The following is a 27,178-nucleotide window of genomic DNA, read 5'->3' on the forward strand; positions in this document are numbered from 1 at the left end:
TAGTTCAATGTAGTGCACACTAATACAGAGTATGGGGCATAAATACTGAGAGACGGTTACCTTCTCGGGAAGAGGCCTGCATGGAGAAAGCACTGGTCAAGGGTACAAAACAGGGGAAAAGAAATCAGTTGTTTGAAGCTTATTTGCTGAATGGGGCAGAATTTTGAGTACATTAGTAATACTAAGTTCTTCGGCCTGGAGAGGAAAATTGCTTCAGAGGGCTGCGAATCTTTGGAATTGTCTGCACCATGACGGTGGGTGTTCCATCGTTGAAAACAGGAAATAAACAGACTTTTGGTTTCTCCAGGAATCAAAGGATTATGGAGGACGGATAGGGAAGTGAAGGTGAAGCCCAAGATAAGCCATGATAAGCCATAAGTAGTTGGAAAAATGCTTGAATCCGTCAAAGAAGAAATAGCGAGGCACCTAGAAAAGAATGGTTTGATAGTGCAGACGCAGCACGGATTCATTAAGGGGAAATCGTGTTTGATGAATTTATTGGATTCTATGAGGCTGTGACTAGTGCGGTAGACAGAGGGGAACCAGTGGATGTGGTGTTTCTCGATTTTCACAAGGCTTTTGATAAGGTGCCGCACAAAAGGCTTCAGAAGGCTAGGGGGCATGGAGTTGGGGGTAAGGTGTTAGCGTGGATAGAGGATTGGTTGTGTAATAGGAGGCAGAGAGTTGGTATCAATGGGTGCTATTCTGATTGGCGGTTGGTGACTAGTGGAGTGTCGTAGGGATCGGTGCTGGGGCCTCAACTGTTTACCATTTATATGGATGATCTGGAGGAGGGGGCTGAGTGTAGAGTAACGAAATTTGCTGATGACACGAAGACGAGTGGAAAAGCAAATTGTGCAGAGGGTGTGGAAAGTCTGCAGAGGGATCTGGATAGGCTGAGCGAGTGGGCGAGGACCTGGCAGATGGAGTACAATGTTAGCAAGTGTGACGTTATCCACTTTGGCAGGAATAATAGTAGGAGGGATTACTATTTAAAGGGCGAAAAGCTGCAGCATGCTACAGCGCAGAGGGACCTCGGGGTCCTTGTGCATGAGTCGCAAAAACCCAGTCTGCAGGTACAGCAGGTGATCAAGAAGGTGAATGGGATGCTGGCCTTTATAGTGAGGGGGATAGAATATAAAAGCAGGGGGGTCTTGCTGCAACTGTACAGGGCACTGGTGAGGCTGCAGCTGGAGTACTGTGTGCAGTTTTGTCGCCGCATTTACGCAAGGATATTTTGGCCTTGGAGGGAGTGCAGAGGAGGTTCATTAGGCTGATACCGGAGATGAGGGGGTTAGACTATGAAGAGAGACTGAATAGACTGGGTCTGTACTCGTTGCAGTTTAGAAGGATGAGGGGGGATCTTATACAGACGTATAAGATAATGAAAGGGATGGATAGGGTAGAGGTAGAGAGATTCTTCCCGCTCAGAAAGGACAGCAGGACTAGAGGGCACAGCCTCGAGATTGGGGGGGGGAGGGGGGGGCAGCAGTTTAGAACGGAGTTGAGGAGGAACTTCTTCACTCAAAGGGCGGTGAATCTCTGGAATTCTCTGCCCATTAAAGTGGTGGAGGCTACCTCGCTGAATATATTTAAGTTACGGGTAGATAGGTTCTTGACAGACAAGGGAATTAGGGGTTATGGGGAGAAAGCGGGAAAGTGGAACTGATCCACTTCAGATCAGCCATGATCTTATTGAATGGCGGGGCAGGCTCAAAGGGCTAGATGGCCTACTCCTGCTCCATTTCTTATGTTCTTATGATAGTATTGAATTGTTGAGCAGGCTCTGAGTGCCATGTCAGCTACTCCTGCTCCTATTTCTTGTGTTGCCTTAAGGCATTCTCTTAAGGAATTTCTCCCAACTGACCAATGTAGTGTCAGAAGATCAACAATAAGCACATTTAGCGTGCATCTGTGTTACAACTAATTTTTGGATGGAGCTGTTCCCCAATTTAGTGTCCCCCAAGGAAATTCTGAGCACAAGTTTCTGTTCCATCGGTCTAAATAAGAACATTTATAAGTGAGACTACAGTGGGAAACTGACCATGACACTTGTACATTATTTATACACAACATTACTCTGCCAGGTAATAATGGACTATCATTCTCCATTTCTCTCAGTTTCCATGTGAAGATGAAAGGGTGAGGAAGCCTTCAAGGCATGTTTTCAGCACAGAAGCTGCATCAACTCAATGAAATTTATTATTCCATCTGGACTGTCCGAGTGATTCCTTAATAACCTCATCCTCCAGCAATGTGTGAAAACAGTCTTTAGTATTAAGTAAAATGGCCGTCCAAGCTTTACTACTCCTGCAGGGAAAAACTCCATATAAGACTCATACAGTACGCAGGCCCTTCAAAAGAATTCAGATAGTGCATTGTCCTTTCGCCAGATCAGCAGTGATCCTTGTGTTCATATCCTTGATGAAATATACCAGACACAGACAGCATACCAAAAAGTGTGTGCAAGTGACATTTGACACTGAGAACACTGCCATCTGCTATTTATATTCCTAACCAAATATAGCAGCATTAGCAGATTTGAGAAACAATGAAGTAATTAAACTAACAATGAAATCAAGTGTGCTGAATTATGCCATACTTTAGAAGCCAAATCAAAACATTGCAATATAAATTACAAGAGAAACACAGTGATGAGTTTGATAACGTGAAGGAGTCATTCAACAGCAAGTCATATTGGAGGCAGGAAAGTAACAGGATGAGATTTGATGCCCATTTTGCACTATTATGGTCTGATCCCATTAGTTTCAAGCTGGGCCAGTTGGATTGACCTCACTTATTTATTAAAAGCAAAATCAATAAGATTGACTTGTAAAGGTTTGAATTATACTTAAAATATTTTTATATCATTTCATAACATGCATAAGTGAAACTACTTTTCTGACCTCTCTCACCTTTCCTTCCTCACTGTCTATTGCTGTCCATTACTAAATCATCACATTACCTATTCAGTGCTTCTTGTTGACCTGTTGTCTCCTACTGTCTTCAGCTTTGTAAAGTCCTTTACTACAGAGTTTGGTCCTTTCCATATCTTCCTCAATTGGAAAAAAAAGACGCAATTAAAAGCCCTAATTACAGAAACCTCTCTAACAATGTAACTTCTTCAGAGTGGCAAACAATATGGAATTGCCACTATGTACCCAATTACTTAAGTGAAATTTCTTCCATGCCAGCCACACCTGACTTTCTGACTTAGCCCAACAAGTGCTCGGCAGGACAGCTGTCAGAGCCAGCATGGAAATACAGGAGAGGTGAATTGAAGGAGGACAACCCCACAGCACTAGCTGAGTAGAAGTGAATAGGATTAGTTGGGTGGAGGAGGGTCAGCCATCAGAGGGGTGAGTCATCAGGGCAAGGGTGAGAGGGATTGAGTGGGACCTGCAGGGGTTGGGGACGCATTGACTCGGGTCTGCAGAAAGTTGGGGGAAATTCTGGGTAACTATTTGTGTAACAGCCAGAACCCATCTCGAGTTTGCCAATTAAAACACACTTTCAGATTGTCCTGCACTGGGAACTATTGCCCAAAGGAATTTAGTACTGCCAGATAATTGTTGTGCAAACCCTTACCTTTGAACCTCCTAGAAGGATTTCCCAGCACATCTTTGGGGTATCCTTCCCCCCAATTCAACACCGGGGAACTCAGACGTTACAGCCCATCATTGTGCAAATACACAATGTACATTTCATTCATACAATTTTCTTCCATTGCATTAATTTTTCAATGCAATTTTTTCTATAGTGCTTTTTACACAACAGGAATATGGCCAGAAGCATCACTTCTCTGCTTGCTGACATACACTGGCTCCTTATTAAGCAGCATTGCCATTTAAACATTCTCAGCTTCATTTTCAAATCTATGTCACGTCCACTTCCTGTCTCTTTAGCCTCCACCAGCTCCACAACCCACCAAGATACCTGTGGTCCTTACATTCTGACCTCTTTATAATCCTGGATTTTAATACCTCTGCATTCTGAGTTCCCTCCAGCATTGTGAGAGGCAAAAGAAATGTGGTTCTATGAATGTGCCATTGGATTTAGAGAACTTGCTTCTATGAAATTACATGGATATCCAGTGCTTGCATTAATACCTCTAATTTCACATTACACAGCAGCAATCAGCAACCAACTCTCGAGACAGCTGCCCACAGAAGACATATTCCCAAAACAGGATCCTACAACAAGCATAAAAGTTAAAGCACCTTAACATAATGTGGCAGATTGCACATGCTGTAACTTTATTTATTAAACAAAGGACCGTATGCACAGTATCTACATTCCATCCCACACTCTCAGCATGCTCCCAAAGAGACTATGGCTGGACTTCCATTACCCACCAAAACCTGATTAACGAGTGACAGACTCAACAGCAGTGGAGTCTTCTAATGGAATACAAATGAGTTTAAGACAGACAGTGAGTTACAATATCAGTAAGGGACGCATCTGTTATCTCAGTCAAACAAGCTGCTTCATTATTTACTTGAGGGGAAAATCCTAGCACAAAGCAAAGCAAATTGATTTTTTTTATTTCAATGAATTGCCTATCAATTTTGATTGGGACACAAGACTAATATATGAAGTACATTTACACTAGAATTTCCAAACAAAAAACAAAGTGGCATTTTAAACCTGATTCTTCAAATTAAGGATGGTTCTGTTTTTGTGTTCCTTAGTGCACACAGTGGGTTGGGCCATGGGCATTAATACTATTTCTCCATATGGGATAATTTGCATTTTATATAGCAGCTCTCATGACCACTGGACATTTCAAATCACTTTACAGCCAATGCAGTCATTTTGAAGCAACATCACTGTTGAAATGCTGCAGTTAATTGATACACAGCAAGCTCCCACAGACAACATGATAACAACCAGATAATTTTTTTTATGATGTTGATTGCAGGATAAATATTAGCCAAATGTTGATTGAGGGATAAATATTAGCCAGGATACCAGAGATAACACCCCTGTTCTCCTTTGAAAAGGAATCCTTATTGCCCATCTGGGAGAATGTTGGTTCACTGTGTCCTTTTTTCATTTGAAAGATGGCACTTCTGACAATGTGGCTCTCCCTCAGTATTGCACTGGAGTGTCTGCCTCCAACAGACCTTACCAGCCCCTAGCCACAGAACCCGTTCCATATGCTCCCCAAAGCAATTGCTGAAAATGCCAGCAAAGTGACCGAGGATTTCTTCCGGGGCCTGATGCTGAAATCACAGACTGTTTTTCTTCTGCGTTTGTTCAACAGTGAGTTTATCAGCATCAAGCATGGGGGGGGGGGGGGAGAAGAACTGGCAGAGACTGGAGGAATAGTGAACAGAAGCAACCGTGAGTATTTGAAGATAGAGAGAGATTCCTTGCACATTCACCATGCTTTCCCTCAGCTGCTGGTGCTTTGGCCAGCAGCAGCCACCACCCCTCCCCACCCCACCGCCAGTGCTCTGGCCCGTTGTGTTCCCCTGCCTTGCCCCTGATATTCCATGTCCCATCAGTTCTCCCTGGTTCCCCTCACATTTTCCTGGCTGTCAGCCCTTTGTGTTTGGGTACCACCAGGCCTCAGATCTCACTCCAGCTCTGATTCACCTACCCCACCCTGCATGCTAGTTTCATGAATAGTGGAGAGCGTGTGTGGATGGACAAGTGTATGTGGACATACATGTGAGGGAGATGCATGTGTGCACACGTGTGAGAGGGTGAGTGCACATGCATGAAGGAGAGGGTGAGTTCATGCACATGTGCGTATGAAAGACTAGTGTAAGAGGGAGGACAAAGTACACATCTACCTCACTCACAGGGTTCTCACTCACCCTCACTGCCACATACCAACATACTCTCATCTTACCCATCATGACAGTGTGAGTGAGCAAGCTGGGGAGACACACTCAGATAGTCGTCCTTATTCAGTACTCATTTTTCAATTATCAGTTTATCATTGCATTTTTTTTTCGGCAAAAGGTTGGACAAGTCTGGCCTAGACTGTTGTTCTCAAATTGTGACTCAAACTCACAATCCACTGACTCAGAAGTGGAAATTTTGTCAATAAGGCCGTGGCTGACATGGCAATCATAGCAATGCACAATCTGTAAAGGAAAAAAAATTGAAAGCAGCTAGGTTCTCAGGAATAATATCATCCCTACAGAGCAGGAGGAGGCCTTTTGGCCTATCAAATCTGCATTGGCTTTCCAACAGAGCATCTTACCCAGGCCCAGCCCTGACCTATCCCACTAAGCCCCATAACCTATATATCTTGGAGCACTTGGTCAATTTAGCATGGCCAATGCACCTAATCTGCACATCTTTGAACTGTGGGAGGAAACTGGAGCACCCAGAACAAACCAACACAGACACTGGGAGAACATGCAAACTCCACACAGTCACCTGAGTCTGGAATGAAACCTGGGTCCCTGGCAAGTGAGGCAGTAGTGCTAAGCACATTGACCCACATCTATGCTGCTCAGCAATGAGATACAGCAGACTATTTGGCTATGAATGGTGAGCAATGCAAGACATCCCAAAGGGGGATATTTTGATTATATGTTTTATATTTCTTACTAAAGTCTTTATCTAGGCTTGCAGCCAGGATTTTAAAAATAGACATTAATTAACAATCCCTTTGGGGAAGCTATTGTTTCTGTACTGTGAAAGGCCAGGGAGTCTGGTTTGAAACCCGAGAAGTCATTTAAACAATAACAAATAATATGATGTATCTTTGGAAAGATAATTTGATTTGTTTTTGCCACTGATGATGTTACTTATATTTGAAGAACAATGAGTTTGAACATGCTATCCTAGGTTAAGCTTTGGCTCATAGGAAGTACAGGCTTGTCATGGAAGCTGATTTACACAAAGGGAATGAATAAAGAGAGCTGGACAGTGGCCCGAATAATAACAACAGTCTGTCAATGGAAATGACCGATTAGAAATAAACGTGCTGTTATATCATTCAGCTTTCATTAACTAATCTCACTGCTGCATTTTGTCTAATGAGAAATAGGGCACAGGACTGGACCATAATGTTTAAGAGTAGTTGAAGAAAACTATTTCTGTTAGAGAAGATCAGATAGATCGAGAAGCAGTTGTTAATACTATTCTAAGAATTTAAAGACTGTAGGAGGAAGGAGATAGTGCTGTTACAAATTTCATTTTTGAGGGCATGAGAAAGATGAGGTACAGCAAGTGTATGCAATGTGTTTTGATTTTAAACACAGAGTGGTTGTGTTTAGGGGGATAAGTGAAGAAAGGGGGAATTTAAACATTATCAAGCTGACTTGATCAATTTTGCTGACTGTTTTGCACCCTGACCATGTTCACTGCCGCTGAAGAAACTCTTCTCCATCCAGCGGTGACAGTAGGGATGTTTCAGAGAAATAATTACCATATTTATACCAATACAATAAAGAGTTTTCTTCTTTTCAATGTACTGCTGGCATACATATCAATTTCTGCCAAAAAATATTAATGGTCCACTGAGCTTTGAAGCCAAAGTTGTGGGCTGAATTTTTCCAGCCCCTATGGAGGCATTGTTGGAGGTGGGCAAGGATACATGATTGACTTGCGTTGAATCAGCTCCGCAAATATTTCAATCTACATATACTTGTCCCAGGTACAAGGGCAAGATTTTTCAGATGGCAATGTTTCCAATGTTGTTGGAAACAATGTTCCCAATCACATCAACTGAAGAGCTGTAAGGCTGAAGAATTAATTCAATGCTCCAAGAAGCATTAATTGGCTGGAGGCAGAACTCCCACCTGTCACTTGGGCGGAAGTTCTGTCTCAGAGAGCTGCCAACCTATCTAATTGGCTAATGGGTTTTTTTTGTCCTTGCAGTGCTTGTATCAGTGGTGGCCAGGACTGGGACTACAAGCAGTCTCTAGATTCGAATTCCCGGCAGAATTTGCTAGCCCTCCCGACACTACCCCACCATGAGTTTTCCCATGGCAGAGGTGCCTCATCATTTGTTGCCAAGTGGGATCTGCTGCTCCCATGGAAGTAAATGGCAACCTGCATGGCTCACCTGTCCCACTGCCAGAGGAACTTGAGGGGCATTATGTCTCGTGGAGGAAAGGCTGGAGAATCCTGTCCAGAGGAAACACTTCCGCAGAATCTTGGGGGCTCTATGGCTTAGGCAAAATGGCACTGAGCACCTAGACAAGGACGTCCTGCTCCAATTTCACTGGTAGGGGAATAGGGCAGGATGTGATTCATGTGGATGAATTCTGAATTGAGCGCCAAGTTCAAACAGATCCCATTTCTGCTGGAGAGACCTTACCCTTCAGTGCGTGACTTACGAAACAGTGATCACACATGCTCCTCAGAGATAAGAGGTAAATAATATGTGGAACTGTCAAGCTGTCCAGTTATGAAAATGGGCAGACCTTTGAATTTTGGAAGAACAGACTGCCTGAGTTTTTGAGTTTAAAAAAAATGCTTGCAGTTTCAATTGCTTTCAATTCAATGGACTTAACACTGAGCAACACAAGTGGGCCAAAGTCCAACAAACTGAGGAAGTTTTAACTAGCCCACCTTAGTACTTGGCAGCACCTGTGTCCACCTGCAAATGGTGTCATGGCAGGGAGGGGAGATGTGGTATGGTGGGGAGGAGGAGGGGTGGGGTCTTGATGGAGAGGCCTTGAGGATACCGGCGGGGGGGGGGGAACCTAGATGGAGGAAGGTCCAAAGTAGAAAGGGAGCCCTTGAAGGTGGTGTTCCCCATGCCTGAACAGGGAAACCTGTGGGTTTCCCCACTGTCCCCAACATATTCTGCCAGCCTGAAAATTGGACTCGAAATTGCCCTCAAGTGGCCAACAATTTTCCCCTTATGGGCCTCACTTAGGACAGCCCATCCACCTTGCCCTAAATCTCATCTGCCAAGTAAAAATGCAGACAGGTCGGAGATAATTGGGAGGGCACTGAGAAAGCTGTCCAAGGAATTTTGGAGGTCCCTCCACCTGCAAACCTGCCAGCAGAAGACCATATAATTTCTATCCCAGGACTCAGTGGTGAGTGGCCAGTCACGGCAATGTAATGGGCAATTAGCCCCAACTGTGGAATTGTATTACAAATTTTCTGATGGCACATAGGTCCCACAATGTGTAAGGAGCCTGCAAACTGAGCACAGGCAGCTTCACAGAGGGAGGCCTGAACCACAAACCTATATTGCTGGCAATAAATCAGTAGCCAGGTCTCCAAAAGTAACAGGCATGTCATTGTAATCCCTTCATGGAGTCTTAGGTCTCTACTACCAAATTATTTTGCTGCAATGGCAATTGGGGCAACCCGACTGAAGGCGCCACTAACATTCCTCACTCTGCATGGGCACGGATGACCCTCCCACATTGGAATCAACTGCTATCGTAATTGGATATTGCCTCTGGGAGTAGTTTCTTAAATAGCCACTCCCAGGAAGATTGTATCCAAAATCCCACCACAGCCACTTCCAGGCTCCTGACACAGAATTGAGGGAGCTGTTGGAATTGCAATCCATCCAAGAAAATTCAGTCCACAGTACATTAAGCACATGGATTGACCAGTATAGGCCCTGCATCACTTAGGGTAAATGTTCACCTTTAGCTCTGCCAGTGCAGATTTAACACGCCAGGAATGTGAAGGAGAAAATGTATCTCTTGTCTTCATTTTCATTAAAATAGGAATGAACCATTGCAAAGTTAAAGCTGTACGTGGTCAGCTTTGTTCAAATGAAGTTCAAAGTTTATTTATTGGTGTCACAAGCACGCTTATATTAACACAACAACAGAGCTGTAAAAATCCTCTTGTTGCCACTCCCCGGTGTCTGTTTGGATACACTGAGGGAGGATCTAGCACGGCCAATGCAGCTAACCAGCATGCCTTTCGGACTGTCAGAGGAAATCAGAGCACCTGGAGGAAACCCACACATACATGGGGACAACATGCAGACTCTGCACAGTGATCCACGCCAGGAATCGAACCCGGGTCTCTGGTGCTGTGATGCAGCAGTGTTAACCATTATACTCTCAAGACATATTTCTGAAACAATTATTTGGATTAGCATGTCAAACCACTCCGGTGAGGAAACACATCACTTTAAAGTGATATTTCTAATCATTAGCACTTGGTATAATTGTTCAAACTCTTAACAGCAGAAATGATGAACAAATGGGGCTTTTTATAAAATGGTGCTATCTTGGATTGAGTCCACCATCGCATCACTGTTGATCATCAAAAAAGGATAACTGGAGTTCAGGTATTTCCCTTCATGTGGAGCAAGAACCAGTGAACTTCCGAAGCACTTCATAGCAGTGCATTGGTGAAGGCTTGAAAACAGCTTGCCCTCTCAGTGAAAACAAGAACTGTTGGATGAAGGACAGATTAAATTAAAGGGCTTCCATATGCTCTGATGAAGAAGCAAAATAGATAACTGTCATACTGAACAACACAGATCACAGTTCTAAATATGGATCAAGGAATTTAAAAAACTTTTACAGTGATTGCAGATCGTAAAATGATTTTAAAAAGGACTGACAATTAAACGTCTGCCATCACATCAAATCGGATTTTCTTCAAAAATCTAATTCAGTACTGCATTTGTTGCCATGCTTAATCGCTAACTTCTGCATCAGCAGAGCTACATAAAACCACTGGTCACTGTGCTAAAATTGACATCAGCTGTAGATTACTGGGTAAAATAATGTATTAAGCAAGTGATTATACTTGAAAGTAGCTTAATTTGCAGATGTTCCGATTGTAGCAGATCCAACTGAGACTGCAGCCAATGATATTAGTCATGTTGCAACCACATACTGATTTGTATTTTATAAGATCTAACAATACACCCCCAGATCACAGGAGTTCAAAAGTGCACTTGAAATTTACCACGAAGCTTGGCTTTTTTATTGAGCAAAGATTCTGTTGTATCGGTGTGACATTATGGTGGCAATTTTATACTAAATTTTTATCACATTACTGGGGGCACCTGGGTGTTATTCTATTGGTTTTGCCCCTCACAAATCCTATCCAATAGAAGCTATCTGCGGAGACTGATGAGGATTTTCATAGTTCTCAAGCTGTTTCTATGACTTTTTCAGAATAGATCTCAAGCTCCATGGGTGATGAAGCTACAATGCAGAAATAATGGCTACTTACCATTGAAAACCCCGAGCTATTCTAGCCAAGCTCACTATCCTCAATGGAGTAAAGATAGAAAACAACACAATATTTTTCAGATAGCACAGTAGCCAACCAATCATGTTCAGGTCCAGGATATTAGGATGTGGACTACTGAGCATTTCTAAGCTGCTTCAAAAACCTAAAGGATATGAAAAGATATACAAATCATATATTATGGGCATCCAGCAAGGTACTGCATATTTTGCAGATTCAAATACTTGAGTTTTTATTATGCATTGTGTTTACAAGTTTCAAGCTGCTAACTTAAGTCCTGATAAATGGTGTCATTTGAAGCCATGACTTATCCTTGCAGTGGAACAGATATTGTGTAAAAGAATACTTGTCATATTATCAGTGGACATGCCAGGATAGTACAGGGGAGCTACTGCAATGATCTACAAGTCTTGTTGAATGGATCTTGCCCGAATGCCTGAACTTTCACTCCCAGAACGAATTAAGAGGTAGCTACAAAGGCTGCCAAGCACTAAGGTGGGCTAATTAAAAGGCCCAACTTGGTGATTTGGGACTTAATCCCAGTTACAATAAAAACAACAAAACAGAAAATAATCCTCTAGCCCTCAATCCTCACATCTCCTGACCCCAAACACATTCCCCATGTCCCATCCATGCCACCTCATATCCCCCATCCAATTCCCTCATGGCCCCTCATATCCTCTGTGCCAAACTAAATGCTCCTCTACCCACACCCATGACCCCCTCATATTGTCCATAACAAGATCCCACTCTGCCTCATAGCCCTTAATTGCCCATATGCCAACTTGTGCAAACCATGGCCCCCACACACCAACCTTTGCCCTTACACTGTCCATTCCAACTCACTCAGTATCCACCATAGACAGACCTCAAAGGCCATGATAAGATGAAATAAAGTTCTAAAGGCCAGGACTTTCCTGTACTGCCAAGCAGAATGGTCATAGGTGGAATGGAAAATTTGACGGTCCAGTGAAAGGTCAGTTGTCTTTAGGCCATCCAAAGTATTTATTGCAGACATCAATATATTATAAAAACATACTGAATGATATTTAAATCCCTTCAAGTACTTAGTTCCTCATATAAAACAAATATTCCCTTCAAGTACTTAATCCCATATGAAAATACACATTCGTCTTCAGAGTCCACATCAAAGACCATTTGAAGCTGGAAACCCAACTGTACACACTCTCACTATGATTATGATCACAGTCAAGCAGCACAACCTTACTATAATTACTTCAAATCAGGCCATTGAAATTGGTCAATTGGAATATGAACTCCCTGATTAAGGAGTCAATTGATGGGTCAATCAGGGAGTCTTTTCCGGTATCAGTTCCTCTGGGACTCCCAAAGGTAAACTGCTGATTGATAGCACTCTGTGTACTGCTGTTAGAATTGTAAATAAAGGGATTTTGGTGAAGGGACTTCAGCCTTCGAAGACTTAGTACACTTGTGTCAACAAGCAGTGAAATAGCAAGCATAATTTTGTTTTCAACTGCAGGCTGGATTTGTTTTAAAAAAAATGTGATGTGTCTTGGGATTTAAACGGCTCGACAGTTCCATGCAATTTGACCTCGGTTTATTCACATTCATGTCTACTGTTACAATCCAGAGGGATATCTGTCCTATCCCAAAGAGCATCTGTTCTCTCCCAAAAGGCAACTTATCAGAAGGGATATTTTACCTCTCCAACCAACTCCAGCAGCTGTAGACCTTTCCCTCAAATGTATAAAGTTCATGGGTTGTATTTTGAATTTCAACAACAACAATTGGATCTGTTTGCACTTTTATGTGTGCAGCTGCATCTATGAACCATCACTGAGCAAAATACAACCTACTTTCATTTCCAACTCCCCTCCCCGCAAAATCATTGCCCACCCTCCCCTTCCCACTACTCTCCAGCAAAAATGGGTTCAGGACTTCTGGAATCAGGGCTCTGTTGCCATTTTGGCTAAGGTGCAGACCCAATCCATCTCTGCAAAAGTTTAGACCATAACTTAAGAAATAATTATTCTTTAGTTTTCTACCCTGAACAAAATATTTTACTTAGACAACAGCTTCTCTGCTTACGTAAATAAATTATGTGTGATAGCACTCACATTTCTAACTTAAGAATAGCAGTTTTGATATAGAAGGGTCAAAGAATCCTATTCTTGTACAAATGTGATTATCAAGATTTATTTCATTCTTGTTTCATTGTTTAGTTATCAGAATTTTAGGAGCATGAATAAATTGGTTTTTAATGATAAAAGTTTTCAGGGGTTTATGATTTTTTTTGCATTGTACCTCTCCTGCAAAAGTTGACACCATGAGGAAAAGTACTTGAAGATCAGCATCTACTTATTAATATCACTTTACCTATGGTCAATAAAGATTTTCTCTCTCTTGTGGTATCATGGAACTGCTGATGGGAGAAGATTCAGAATTGTAGGTGAAAGCAATTTTCAAAGGATTCCAGGCAATCCTCTAAGTATTAAATGCAGTCTGATGATGAACACAAATGGGGAAGATTTGTATTTGCACCATCTGCTTCCATTTTATTTGCCAATAATTTTGCAACCAAAGAAAATTCCTTTCAGCTGTATTCTACTTCAAAGTCCTGACCTCCCATAGCTTCCTTTGCAAAACCACCAGTACTGCCTCCACAGTACCTTGAGGCATCTAACTAATGGAGATATGAGTCAGTGCATTCTGATTTTGACTGTTAAAAATAAACCCTTTACCAATGGAACTCTTGCACTACTTAATAAAAAGAGAACAGCATTTGTATAACCAAGTCGAGCATAGCTATTCCTTTATGTCAGTAAAAGTACTCCACTCTTTATGGCAAACAAAAAGTATTTCCCTGATTATATGTCATTAAAACTATAATTCTAGCCCTCATTGGAGGTACAAAATACTCAAATAAATTAAAGGTTGTTTGTCACTGTATATAGTACAACTGGGAAGTTACTTCTGTATGTGCAACATTATTTTACAGAATTACGCAACCAACATTACCAGGCTGTTAAGAGTTTAAGAACTTGGAACTCAACACATAACTGAACAGTTTTCATTAAGACAAACTGTACACAATATGATAATAGGTTATTTTTCAATTAACAGATTTTAATGCAATAAAAACAAAGAACATTGCAACACAGGAAGGCCTTTGGCCCTCCAACCCTGCACTGACTACGCTGCCTGACTTAACTAAAACCTCCTACCTTTCCGGGGACCATATCCCTCTATTCCCATCCTATTCATGTACTTGTCAAAATGCGTCTTAATAGTCACTACCGTATCCACCTCCCCCTACAACAAGTTCCAGGCACCCACTACTCACTGTATAAAAAAATCTGCCTCGTACATCTCCTTTAAACCTTGCACCTAACACCTTAAATCTATGCCCCCTCGTAATAGACTCTTCTACCCTGGGAAAAAGCTTCTGACTATCCACTATTTCCCAGCCTCTCATAATCTTGTAGACTTCTATCAGGTCTCCCCTTAACCTCTGTCGCTCCAGTGAGAACAAACCAAAATTCTCCAATCTCTCCTCATAGTTAATGCCCTCCTTACCAGGCAACATCCTGGTAAATCTTTTCTGTTCCCTCTCCAAAGCCTCCACGTCCTTCTGGTAGTATGGTGACCAGGACTGAATACTATATTCCCAAGTGTGGCCTAACTAAGGTTCTATGAAGCTGCAACATGACTTGCCAATTTTTAAACTCAATGCCCCGGCTGATGAAAGCGAACATGCCATATGCCTTCTTGACTACCTTCTCCAATTGCATTGCCACTTTCAGTGACCTGTTTACCTGAAATACAACAAGTGCAACACGGAATTCAGGAAACATGTGATATATAACTAAAAAACACACCAAAAACATGACATTTAAAAGATTATAATGCAATTGGTGACAAAGCATAAAATGAGTAGCGGTAAATGTGAGCAGCACAGTGGTTAGCACTGCTGCTTCACAGTGCCAGAGACCCGGGTTCAATTCCTGGCTTGGGTGGAGTTTGCACTTTCTCACCATGTCTGTGTGGGTTTCCTCGAGATGCTCCAGTTTCCTCCCATAGTGAGAGAGACGTGTTGGTTAGGTGCATTGACCCAAACAGTCGCTGGAGCGTGGTGACTAGGGGAATTTCACTAACTTCATTGCAGTGCTAATGTAAGCCTTACTTTATTTATTAATAAATAAATGGTACAAAAGCAAAATACATACTGTAGATCAGAAATAATACAGAAAATGCTGGCAAGACTCAGCAGATCCAGTACCTTCTAGTAACTCTATTTACTCTATTAATGTTTTTACTCTATGATCTTTTGTCAGAAACCTCTAGTAACAACTACTTCCCCTCCAATATCGTCAGAAAGATGAGGGGTAACTTTTGGCAGTTGATATGGCAATTCGTCTCTGAGATATACAGAAATGAGTACTAAACTGTGAAACATATTGCAACCATCTTGCTTCCCAATCCTAAAATTGGACTCCTGGTATTATAATAATAGGAAATTCTGGCAATGTTTTCTTCCGTTATGTACTGTAACTACAGCAATAAAAAGTTTCAGGACCTAAAGCGATGGGAGAAAAAAACTTTATTTTAGGAAACTACAAGGTGAAACCAGCATTTAGATCTGGAACTCAAGCAGGAAAGAGCCAGTACTATACCATAATGGGCTTCTGGTCAGCCACCAACATGTCATTAAACATTCAGACACCTAACTCTGGACACCATGGACTACTTCAGTGAGCAATATAAAAGCCTTTAATAACAAGGATGGAACAAGATGAGGATAGGCGGTTCACCACTTACACAAACAATGCATCAATATGAACTTATTCCCATTCATTTATCTCCAGGATATACCCGCCAACCACACAAGTGCACGCACAACAGAACCACAATACTGATGAACTATTATAAAACAATTGATTAAAGTACCAGATTATAGTCATTCCTGGCTACTAAATCTGCTAAAGAGTTGCAATTGATGACTACTAAAAGTGCATGAGCTTGGAACCATTCTAGTCACATGTAATGCCAGGTCTTTTTGATAGGGTCAGGTGATTTGAAATGATTTCAGATTTACTTAAATACTGAAATTGCATTGTTCAAATTTTGCTAAAGTAAATTTATTGCTTTGATTCACAGGTCATTTTCACCAAAGCTGAGACAACTCAAATAGGGCTGTAGCTCCAAATCCCCCTTCCAGTTCTAAGACTCAAAAATAGTAGTTTACCCACTAAAGTGGGCCCTGAGTTACATTTGTTATTTTTTCTCTCTGTCCGCTATTCTGATTGAACAGGAAGATCTGAAATAAAGAATGGTAGGAGTATACAGATATGAGAACAAAGCATGATGCTTTGAGATCTTATGTCATCAATGGCAACTGCCTGAACTGAAATAGCAATTAAACTTGTGGGTTCTTTTACACATGTATTTATGTTAATACCATCTATAAAACTAAACTTTTTTCATTTGTGAGCCTATTAGAATAAGAATGAAAATGGTTATCCTTGCACAATGATAGAATGCAGAATTTACTTTAAATTAAGAAGATGCCTGTAGCATTCATCAGTATGGAATTACTCAGTTTTAGGCAGCTTCCCTTTGATAATTAATCTCCTTACTCAAAGGCACTGAGCTCCATACAGGCAGTGGCCTGTATTTGGGAGTCCAAGTACTGTAAGGTACCATTAGATGCACCAAACTGATTCCCAGTTTCTTGCAAGATTTAACATGCAATATCATTATAAACATACAACTTGCTGATCAAAGCAAAAGTCAACATTTTGCAAATTAAATGAAACATTATCTTGAGCATTGAAAATGTTGTATTTCCTGACCTGTATTTGAATCCATTTTAAAGAGGTATGTCTTTCACTTAAAAACTTATTTGGCATTATTAGATGTGATATGAAAAACATCAGGCACCTTTTTAATCAGCTCTACATCAAAATTTTTTTTATCAGTTTAAAAATGCTCATCAAGAATCTCTCTCTCTGACTGGAACATGTACAGCATAAATTCAAGCTACTTGTTACAGTGTTTGTCACTGGTTCATTTTATAATGTTGCTGAACATTCCCCAAGCCTCATTACATTTTTCACTGCAGCTATTTTACAAATTAGTCTCAAATTCTGCAGTCTTCAGATATCAAAATGGGAAAGCATAATTTCCAATTGCAGCAGTGCCTAATAATAAAACTAGCTGTTCTGAAAACAGCATTTCAGCCCTACTGCAGAAAAGGCTTCGCATTAAACCATTAAGCCAAATCACCTCAGTCACTCCTAACTGAATTCTAGAATGTTCAATGCAGCTTTGCTCAAAATTTTCTACTTCGTAAAAATTTAGTTAGGTTAGATTTTACAAGACAGAAATCATTTCAGTTCTTTAAAATATCCGTCAGCACCTTGTTCCCTGCAAAGCAGAAAGGCAGTCTGAGCACAGCACCAGCAGATGGGCAATTTATTGCAGGTTCTGTTTGCTGCAAAGGGCATTGCTAGCTAGTATCTCTGTGCATGTTGGTGACGGAGGATTCACACAAACACACACTCTCAAACACATACAAATAAACAGCACTGGAAGGAACAGCACAAGCACTGCATGAAAACAAATCGTTGCTGCAGTCTGCATCAAGGTAAACAGTTAAAAAGGCAGCTTCAATCCAGTTAATTAAATCTGGTTGGGTATCCTATAAAAGAAAGTCTATTGATAGATCTCTGATTTAGCGTATATTGATAAATTTAATGCTATTCTGACAGGGCTGGCAGCACACCACAATGCAGTGAATCTATAATCATTGCTGAGTGGAGTCACGTATAGCAGGTGTCTTTAAACAGTGCTACTATATCTTTGGTAAGGTGGCGTACCTTGCGTTTACGACTTAACCGTTCGCTGCTCCTCCTTCTCTTCCTTTCTTTTTCCTTTTCCTTCTCCTTCTCTTCATGGTCAAGGTCCCGGGCTTTTTTAAGGTGAGCTGCAGCATGAGCCATACCAGAAGGAAAACACCAAAGCCCAGTTTAAGAATTCAATACAGCCCAACCACAAATTTGAGTGACTTGTTGGCAAGGACAGTGCAAAGGAGGCAGGATTCAAGAACCGCAATCCCACTAGAAAGGTCACCTCTCAAACAAAATTCTTGCAGTCCCCTTATTTCAAAATGCACTTCAGTTTCACAGGCGCAATCCTTCCCAAGAACGTGAAGCAAGTTTGAGACCAGCTCTCCTTAGAGCTGCAATAGGTAATAGGCAGACAGACTAAGAACATATCCTTGAGCACATAACGTCAGAGCATGGCCTTCTGGGGCCCTGCGACTGGCTGTGTCCCCCGACTAGTGCAGGCAGGACCCATATTAACAGAAACTGAGGGGGGAGGCATGGGTGGGGAAAATCCTTCCAGCTTAAGCTACACCTCAGTACGTGTTGAGAAATGGTGCAGTCTGCATTAATGACTGGTGCAGCTACTGCTGCTGTCTCTGCTGAAACACTGGATATTTGTCTTCCTATTTAAAGCAGGTCTTTTCACAAAGATGGGCTTCTATAATTTTGTCAGCAATCAGTAATTACATTTATATCTATAGGTTGTGGGGAATGAAGGGTTCTGACTTTTGTCATGTCATTGCTTCTGATGATGTCTTTTTACCTTGCATGTGATTTTGTATTCAAAAATCTGAAGTAAGGACTGAATGATGACTTTAGAATCTGTTTGAGTAACGTAGTACTTCATTCAATAATTGATTTGTCCAGACAGCCACCTAAATAACGTTTCTTACACCAGATATTTCTTTCCAATATCAAGCAAATACTGAAAATTCATCGAAAACAAGTGCTTCACTGAAAGGTATGTGGAAATTTAAAGAGCACGTAGTTCAATCAAGCTTTGTTCAGTAAAGTCAGCAACAACAGAGCATCAACAATAGTCTTTACAGCAGGAGAACAGATCTTCAAATGTTGAATGTAAATGCTCATCACAACGATTTGGGTGTCAAACATTGTGGCATACCAATGAAACCCTCAAAGCTCATTAAATAACACACTCAGATTTCCAATATATGCTTCTTTGAATTGTATATTTGGAGGAAGTAATTAAAATTATATTTAACATTATGCAAATTTATTTTGACCACTGATTTTGGTGGGGGGAGGCATGGGGTGGTCCCCTCATTCAATGAGGCTCAGTACGTGATCAAGTGACCCAGCATTAGCAGAGGTTTGGAGGTGGTGGCTAGCTGGGAGCCTGCCCCTTGAACTTGCTGCTGATTCTTTCCCCACCCACCCCCACAAACTACCCCGCCAGACTCCATGCCCACAGTGGCCTCCTCACCATGACTCACCTATGTCTGTGTCCCTCCACATTTCGAATGCTGGGTTGGTATCATACTGCCAGCAGCCACCATCTTCCCCGCCCCTGCCCCCCTCCCCATACAGAAGAGCAGTTGATCTACAATTGGCCAGTAGCTCTCAGCAGGCAGAATATAGGGCTGTGGGATGGTCCACCACTGGCCAAAGTGCCCAAATGGCACAGGATGTGGCAGCCCTTTCCAAAAAGAGCTGTCATTGGGATCTCGCCAGCAGACCCATAACACCTCAAGATTCTGTCTTCTGTGATGATCGAAGAGGCGATTATGATTAGCGAAATTGAATACTTCCTCACTTAGCGTAGGTATTAGCATCTGCAATGACAGATAGGCAGTATTAACCCAATATATTGTATAGTTACACTTCAGTCTTCAACCAAGCAAGATGCCAATGGAAACACTGAAGCCACATGTTTTTTCCCTGCTTAAGTCACAAACTAATAACTTTCACAGCATGTGATATTGAAATAACCTGTACAATATGTAACATAACTTGTCTGAATTATATCATTAGCTGCGAGAACTTTGCAATGCCTCTCATGTCATAAATATTTTTGAGGCTGTACAGGGAACAATATGCACATTTCCAAAAAATGTTTTGGGACATTTCTTCCTGGTACTGGCACATCCAGGCTGCATACTTCTAAAATTACAAACTGGAGTAATATTTTGAAGGAGTTTATTAGGGTGAAGTCATTGGGGAAATATTCAAGATGGATAATTACTAAAATATGTCTCTTTTTAGTGTTTACTCTCACAGTTTTGTAGACAAAGAGACAGACTTTAATTCCAGTGTGTTGCAGTATGAAATAACAGAAGTGAGGAGAAGGTGCTCTAGCAGCAACTTATAATAAAGCCTCTTTGTCTCTTTGTTCATTCCTTAGAATAGTTGTTGTCTTTTTACTTTAATATCATTGGTGTCCTATTACTAGCCAAAGTAAACTCTCTTGGCAGAATTTTTATACAAGCGGCAAGTAGCGGGAGTCAGCAAAGTTCCCAACACATTGATTACACTTAGGTCAGTCAACCTGAGAAAAAACTTACAGGCAGCCACAAGGGTTCCGGACACGGAGCTGGGCTGTTTAAAAGGCCCACCTCAATGCTGTGAGACTTTGTCAATAAAATCAAAGATCCTTCAGTAGTTCCACATGTTCAATGTGCTACTTTATGCATCCTCCCCAGCCTTTATGGTATGTCATTACCCCCATGTCCAGATATGCTAATTTGGCAGCATAGAACCAGCTTCTGGCATTGGATGCATGAAGGGCCATAGGGGGTGTTTAGGGTGCAAAAATTGGCATGGGGACACGAGGAGAAGCAAGGTTCCCTCATTCAGATTATGGATCACAATCCATCTGACATGCCATGAACCATGACTCTGAAAAGCTGGCCTGACTCCATGGAAATTGCGAAGGACTGGGATATCAATCCCCGCAATGGAGACAGCCAGGTCAGGAGTGCAGGATGCAGGTTTGTTACCAGAACTAAACCATATCCTTAAAAAGCACTCCTGAAAATCAGAAACCTTGGGAATCCCAGAATCAGGACTCATCACCATTTTTAAAGGGTTTCCCAGTCATCTAATGTGGCAAAAATCCAGCCCTCTGTTTTATCCACAGTCATAGCTAGGGGCTTGTGGGATTTTCAAGAATTCAACCCACAAATTGGGCTGAATTTTAATGTGAAGTACATGATCCCATGGTCATGTTAAGAGCAGAGCCCAGGCCCATATTTGCCTGCAGTAGTACCAGCTTCAAGCGGTCTCATAACTGGCCATCTTCATCAAATGAAGGATGCTGGGCAGCCTCCTGATGCTGCCAGCTCAGGGGGCTGGCTGCTCTGAAGCTGTAACAGTGTCATTGGGAGAGGTCAGTGCTGACAGGAGACTGCAAACTTCTGACAGGAAAGAAAAATAAAATTTAAAAAAAAGCAGAGGGCAGAGGGTCAAGTAAAAATCTCCAGGGAAATCTTTGGGGCATGCAACGTCCAACATTGATGGTTCCCTGGCTGCCTCAGAGAGGCTGTCTCCATCAAGCTGGCCGCTTCCTTACACGGACCAGGCTTCACCCCTTCTTCACAAAACATCAGCAGCTTCATAAAATGTCTTTTAATAGGAACTGCTGTCCACCTCCTTAAAAGGGGAACTCCTCTTTTAGCCTTTTAGGAAGATAGGCTGATACCGGAGTTGAGGGGGTTGAGCTATGAAGAGAGGCTGAAATAGACTGGGCTTGTACTCATTAGAGTTTAGAAGGATGAGGGGGGATCTTATTGAGACGTATAAGATGATGAAAAGGATGGATAGGGTAGAAGTGAAGAGGTTCTTCCCACTCAGAAAGGACAGCAGAACTAGAGGGCACAGCCTCAAGATAAGGGGGGGCAGTTTAGAACAGAGTTGAGGAGGAACTTCTTCACTCAAAGGGTGGTGAATCTCTGGAATTAAAGGGAATTAAATTGAATTAAAGGGGATTAAGGGTTATGGGGAGAGGGCGGGAAAGTGGAACTGAGCAGCGACAGATTAGCCATGATCTTATTGAATGGCGGGGCAGGCTCGAAGGGCTGGATGGCCTACTCCTGCTCCTATTTTCTTATTATGTTATGGGGAGAAAGCGGGAAAGTGGAACTGAGCCACTTCAGATCAGCCATGATCTTATTGAATGGCGGGGCAGGCTCAAAGGGCTAGATGACCTACTCCTGCTCCTATTTCTTATGTTCTCTGCACTCAGTCTTGCTGCTGGAATAATGCGCTGGTAGCAGAACTCCAGAGAACTGTCCTGATGTGGCTCACTGCTACTTTACTGGCACTTGGGGACTGAAAATATTTGTGCCAACTGTTCACTGGGTGATTGCAAAGCTTGAACCAGCAGAATGGTCCTAGCTTCACTGCTGGAGTGAGTGCAAGTGCTGGGCTGGCGGAGCTCCAGCTCTGCTGGGCAGAACATGTCATTCATATGCCTGATACTTCCCTCCTGAAACATTTGCTCTACTCTGAACTCAGTTGTGGCAGGAAGCTCCCAGAAGTGCAGCAGAAACACTTTAGGGGTGCCCTCAAAGCATGCCTGAAGATATCAAACATCGCTGCCATCTCATGAGATATCCTGGCTTGTGACGAACCAAAATCAGGAAAGCACCAAAATCATCAAGACAGCTTGTCTGGAATACTGAGACACAAAATCAAGAGGGCAAATCTAAGATCAAGACACCTATCCAATCTTTCAAATCTACCAAATCTTTTTTTTTACCTGTGGTAGGGACTGCACACTGCACATTGAATCTGGTGTAATCTTCAGGGAACATACCCCACTTCTGACCTCATTATGGAAGGAAGATCATTGATGGAAAAGCTGAAGATTGCTGGGCTTACGACACTGCCTTTAGAAACTCCTGCAGTGGTGTCCTGGGACAGATAATCAATCTCTAATAATTTCAGACATCTTCCTTCCTGCTAGCTATGCCTCAAACCTGTGGAGAGTTTTCCCCAATTCCCATTGATCTCAGTTTAGCCTGGAATCCTTGATGCCACACTCAGTTAAATGCTGCCTTGATATCAAGGGCAATCACTCACTTGACATCTTTTGTCCATGTTTAATCCACTGAAATGAGATCAGAATCCAAGTGGCCCTGATAGAAACCGAACTGAATGTCAGTGAGCAGGTTATCACTAAATGCCACTTGAAAGCACTGTTGAAGACATCTTCCATCACTTTGCTAATGAACAAGTTGTGGCTCAGTTATTTTTGTAGATAGGACATATCTGGCAATGTTCCACATTGTTGGGTAGATATGTTGTAGCTATACTGGAACAGCATGGCTGGGGTTGCAGCTAGTTCTGCAGCACAAGTCTTCAGTACTATTGCAAGAATATTGTCAGTGCCCTAGCTTTTGCAGTATCCAGGGCAGCACAATGGTGAGCACTGCTGCCTCACAGCAGCAGGGTCCAGAGTTCAATTTCCAGCTTGTGTCACTATCTGTGCGGAGGCTGCACGTTCTCCGTGTCCGCGTGGGTTTCTTCTGGGTGCTCCGGTTTCCTCTTACAGTCTGAAAGTCGTGCTGGTTAGGTGCACTGGCTATGCTAAATTTTCCCTCAGTGTACCCAAACAGGTGCTGGAGCATGGCAACTAAAGGATTTGCACAGTAACTCCATTGCTGTGTTAATGTAAGCCTACTTGTGACATGAATAAATACATTTTAAAACTTTTCTTGATTTAACATGGAGTGAATCAAACTGACATGTGATGCTGGGAACGTCAGGAGGAGACCAAGACATATCAATGGATGAAGATGGTCGAAAATGCTTTAGCCCTGTCTTTGTAAGGATGTGCTAGGTTTTCCATCGAGGATGGGGATTTTTGTGGAGTGGACTCCTCTAGTTATCTGTTTAATTGTCCACAAACCAATTACAACTGGACGTGACAGGGCTTTGAGCTTTGATCTGGCCTGTTGGTTTTGGGATGACCTAGATCTGTCTGTCATGTATTGCCTTTGGCATGCAATGTAGCTTCTTTGGGTTGACACCTCATTTGTGGTTATGTCTGGTGTTGTTCCTAGGATGTCACTGAACTATGGCTGATCCTTTGGCTTGATAGTAAAAGCAGTGACATATGCCAACCCTTTAGGTTACTGGTTGAATACTGCTGTTCATATACAACATGGATGCCTGGTTTAATGCAACTGAATCTGTTCTGAGTTTATCCCATTTAACATGGTGGTAGTGCCACACAATGCATTGGGATGTATATCAGTGTGAACATGAGATTGTGCATTCACAAGTATTGGTCACTCCTACCAATGCTGTCACCTGCAGATACATCTGCAACAGGTGGATTGTTGAGGACAAGGTCTAGTAGTTTATTTCCCCACTGGTTGGTTCTTTTACCACCTGATCTAGGTCCAGTCTGGCAGGTATGTCCTTCATGACCCAGCTAGTGCCATCAGCAGGGATGCAATCAAGTGATTCTTGGTGATGCATTGTCATCTCCCACATTGTGTGCCCTTAGCACTTCCAAGTGGTGTTCAACATGGAAGACTATTGATTCATCAGTTGAGGGAGGGTAGTGTTTGGTAATCAGGAGATTTCAATGCCCATGTTTGACTTGAGATGAGACTTCATGGGGACTGGAATCGATGCTGGGAATTTCCAAGGCAACTCTCTTCTGACTGTTTACCACTGTTCCATCACTTCTGCTGGTCCCTGCTGATGGGACAGGTCGCACCCAGTGACAGTAGTGTCCAGCACTTTGGTTTTAAGATACAATTTTGTAATTATGGCTGGGACAGCTAGCCCACAGATCAGCAACAACCCCACACAATGTTGGCACAAACCCTCAGTTAGTAAGGAAGGCATTTCAGGGTTGCGCGTGTCCTTGTCATTTCCAGTGCCTCAGACAAAACCAGGTTGTCCGTTCACTTTTCACTTTTATTCTTTTTGACTTTTCTGTAACTGTTTGGTAATGCTGCACATTGTTTGCACCTGTCATTATTTTGACATTCCAATTTTATTCGACTGAGTCTGAGTCCAAACAACATCCCAGCTTTAGTATTAAATACACGTACTCTCAAACTAGCCATGTCCCTGGCTAAGTTGTTCAAGTTTAGCTACAAGATTGGCATTTGACAATGTGGATAATTATCCAGTTATGTCCCAGTCATAACTGTACAGAACGCCATTTGCCCTATTGAGTACGTAGCGGCTCTCCCCAGAGCAATCCAAGCAGTTCTATTCCTTCACTTTATCACCTTAGCTGTGTAAGACTAAAGTGTCCATCCAATTTCCTTGGTAAATCATTCTGCTTCCCTCACACTTGAATAGCAGGTTCCAACTTATTACCACACACTGTGTAACAAAGTACTTCACATTTCCCTCTTCATCTTGTGCCCCAAAACTTAAATGTGGCCCTTCATCCATGTGCCATCAGATATTGGTAACAGCTTTTCTTTGTCCATCTCATTTAAACCTGTCATAATTTTGAACACCTTTCACATAGAATCTTCCCTCAATTTCCTTTAGCTCCAAGAAGAACAACCCACAGCTTCTTCCACCTAGCCTTGTAGCTAAAATCCCTTACCCCTAACGATTTTCCTTTTGCATTCACTCAAGGACCCTCAAATCCTTCTTAGGTGTGGTACCAGAATTGCATGCAATGCTCCTGCTGTGGCCTAAACAGAGTTTCATGCAGGTTCACATAGTTCCCCTGCTTTTGTGCTCAATATCTCTATTAATGAAGCCCACCATCCCATGTGCTTTGCTAACTGCTGTTTCAACATGTATTGCTACATACAAACATCTATGCATATGAACCTCCATACCCCCTCTCCCTGCCATTTTGTCTATAATGTCCCTCCATTAAAATGCATCACTTACACCTTCCACTTGTCTGTCCATATCCTGACCACAAAATTTGGCTGCATGGAATGGAGCTTTTCAAAAAATATTGCTATAGGTGCCACATCAAGTCTAATCTGCTCTGCATGCGCACACCATTTTGGTGAGGTTACTATTCCAAGTGCTGGAAGTAAGAGCCAGAAGTATACACAGTGGTACGATCATGACACAAATCAGCAGGTAATGCTTATTTGATTCTGGCTCTGCTATTTTCAATGTTCCAACTAATACAATCTCTTAAACATGCATTCATCAACAGGAAGGATATCCCATCAGTTTTATTTAAAGGGGTCATCAACTATTTTCAGGTTAGCTGCCAATTGATTAAAACTGGCTGCTCCCGTATTTATACAATGGTCTGGTGGTTTGTAATATTATTTAACACAAAAGTCTACAAGCAATGCTGGTCTAATTTGGACTAATTCAGGGTTTTTGCACAAAGCAATTGCTGCTCCCAGCTGTTGGTAGTGTTATTTTGGACCACAGCATAACAAGGGAGAAATAAAAACCACCACAAAACAAACATTCAAAACCAATTTTATCAAGCAAACCATCTAGTGTTCCATAGAAACATCTGTGCATCAGCTTTGTATCTGCCTTCCGTGTACCATTGCCCGGTGCTACCCCAGTGACTGCAGCATTGCTGGTGGAAAGCTGCAGATGCTTTGAGGAGGCAGTGGCAGTCTGGGCCGAACAACTGACAGCAAGCTAGGACACTGGCAGATTGAGCAGACAAATGTGGTCATCCTGAGGAAGCCAGGACAGCATCCCAGTCTTCCTGGTGATCAACTGGAGCATAGACTGCTGGAGAGAACCTGCAAGCTCCTTTGCAAATTGACATTCTCAGCCATGATGGCAGCAGTCTCAGAGACATGCCAACAACCTGCATGAATTCAGTCTGAGCTTCCATTGCAGTATTCAGATGATGGATGATTCCTTCTTGCACTGCAATGGAAGCCAAGACATTAAATGCTGCATCATGGTTGGGACCATGCTACGGAGAGGGCAGGGTCCAAGTTCTGTAAAAACAAAAGTACCCATTGCAAGGTCAGTGCCAGAATCACCTAGTTTTTTCGACAATGACTGATGGCTTTCCGACAGCCTGCCAACGCACCAAGCATTCATGTGCATACGCATCATCATTTCCCTGTAGGCCGCCCTAAACTTTTCATCTGAGTCCTCTGAAGTGGAAGCAGTGTGTGGCCTTTTTATGGTGAGTTGGCCCCTGCACAGCCTTTTCCACCTGCTTTGGCTTCAGAACAGTCATTCCTTCTATGCAGTCTGAGCAATGAAAT

At 42.3% G+C, this 27,178-nt stretch overlaps 1 protein-coding gene across 1 annotated transcript in view; it reads right to left on the minus strand.

Moving 5' to 3' along the window:
- Positions 1-27,178, minus strand: part of LOC145344555 (ankyrin-2-like) — an 831,416-nt gene that overhangs the window by 396,839 nt on the left and 407,399 nt on the right. The window lies entirely within an intron of this gene.

This window comes from Carcharhinus amblyrhynchos, chromosome 1 (genome assembly GCF_965287045.1).
Source record: "Carcharhinus amblyrhynchos chromosome 1, sCarAmb.v2.hapA, whole genome shotgun sequence".
Lineage (NCBI taxonomy): Eukaryota > Metazoa > Chordata > Chondrichthyes > Carcharhiniformes > Carcharhinidae > Carcharhinus > Carcharhinus amblyrhynchos.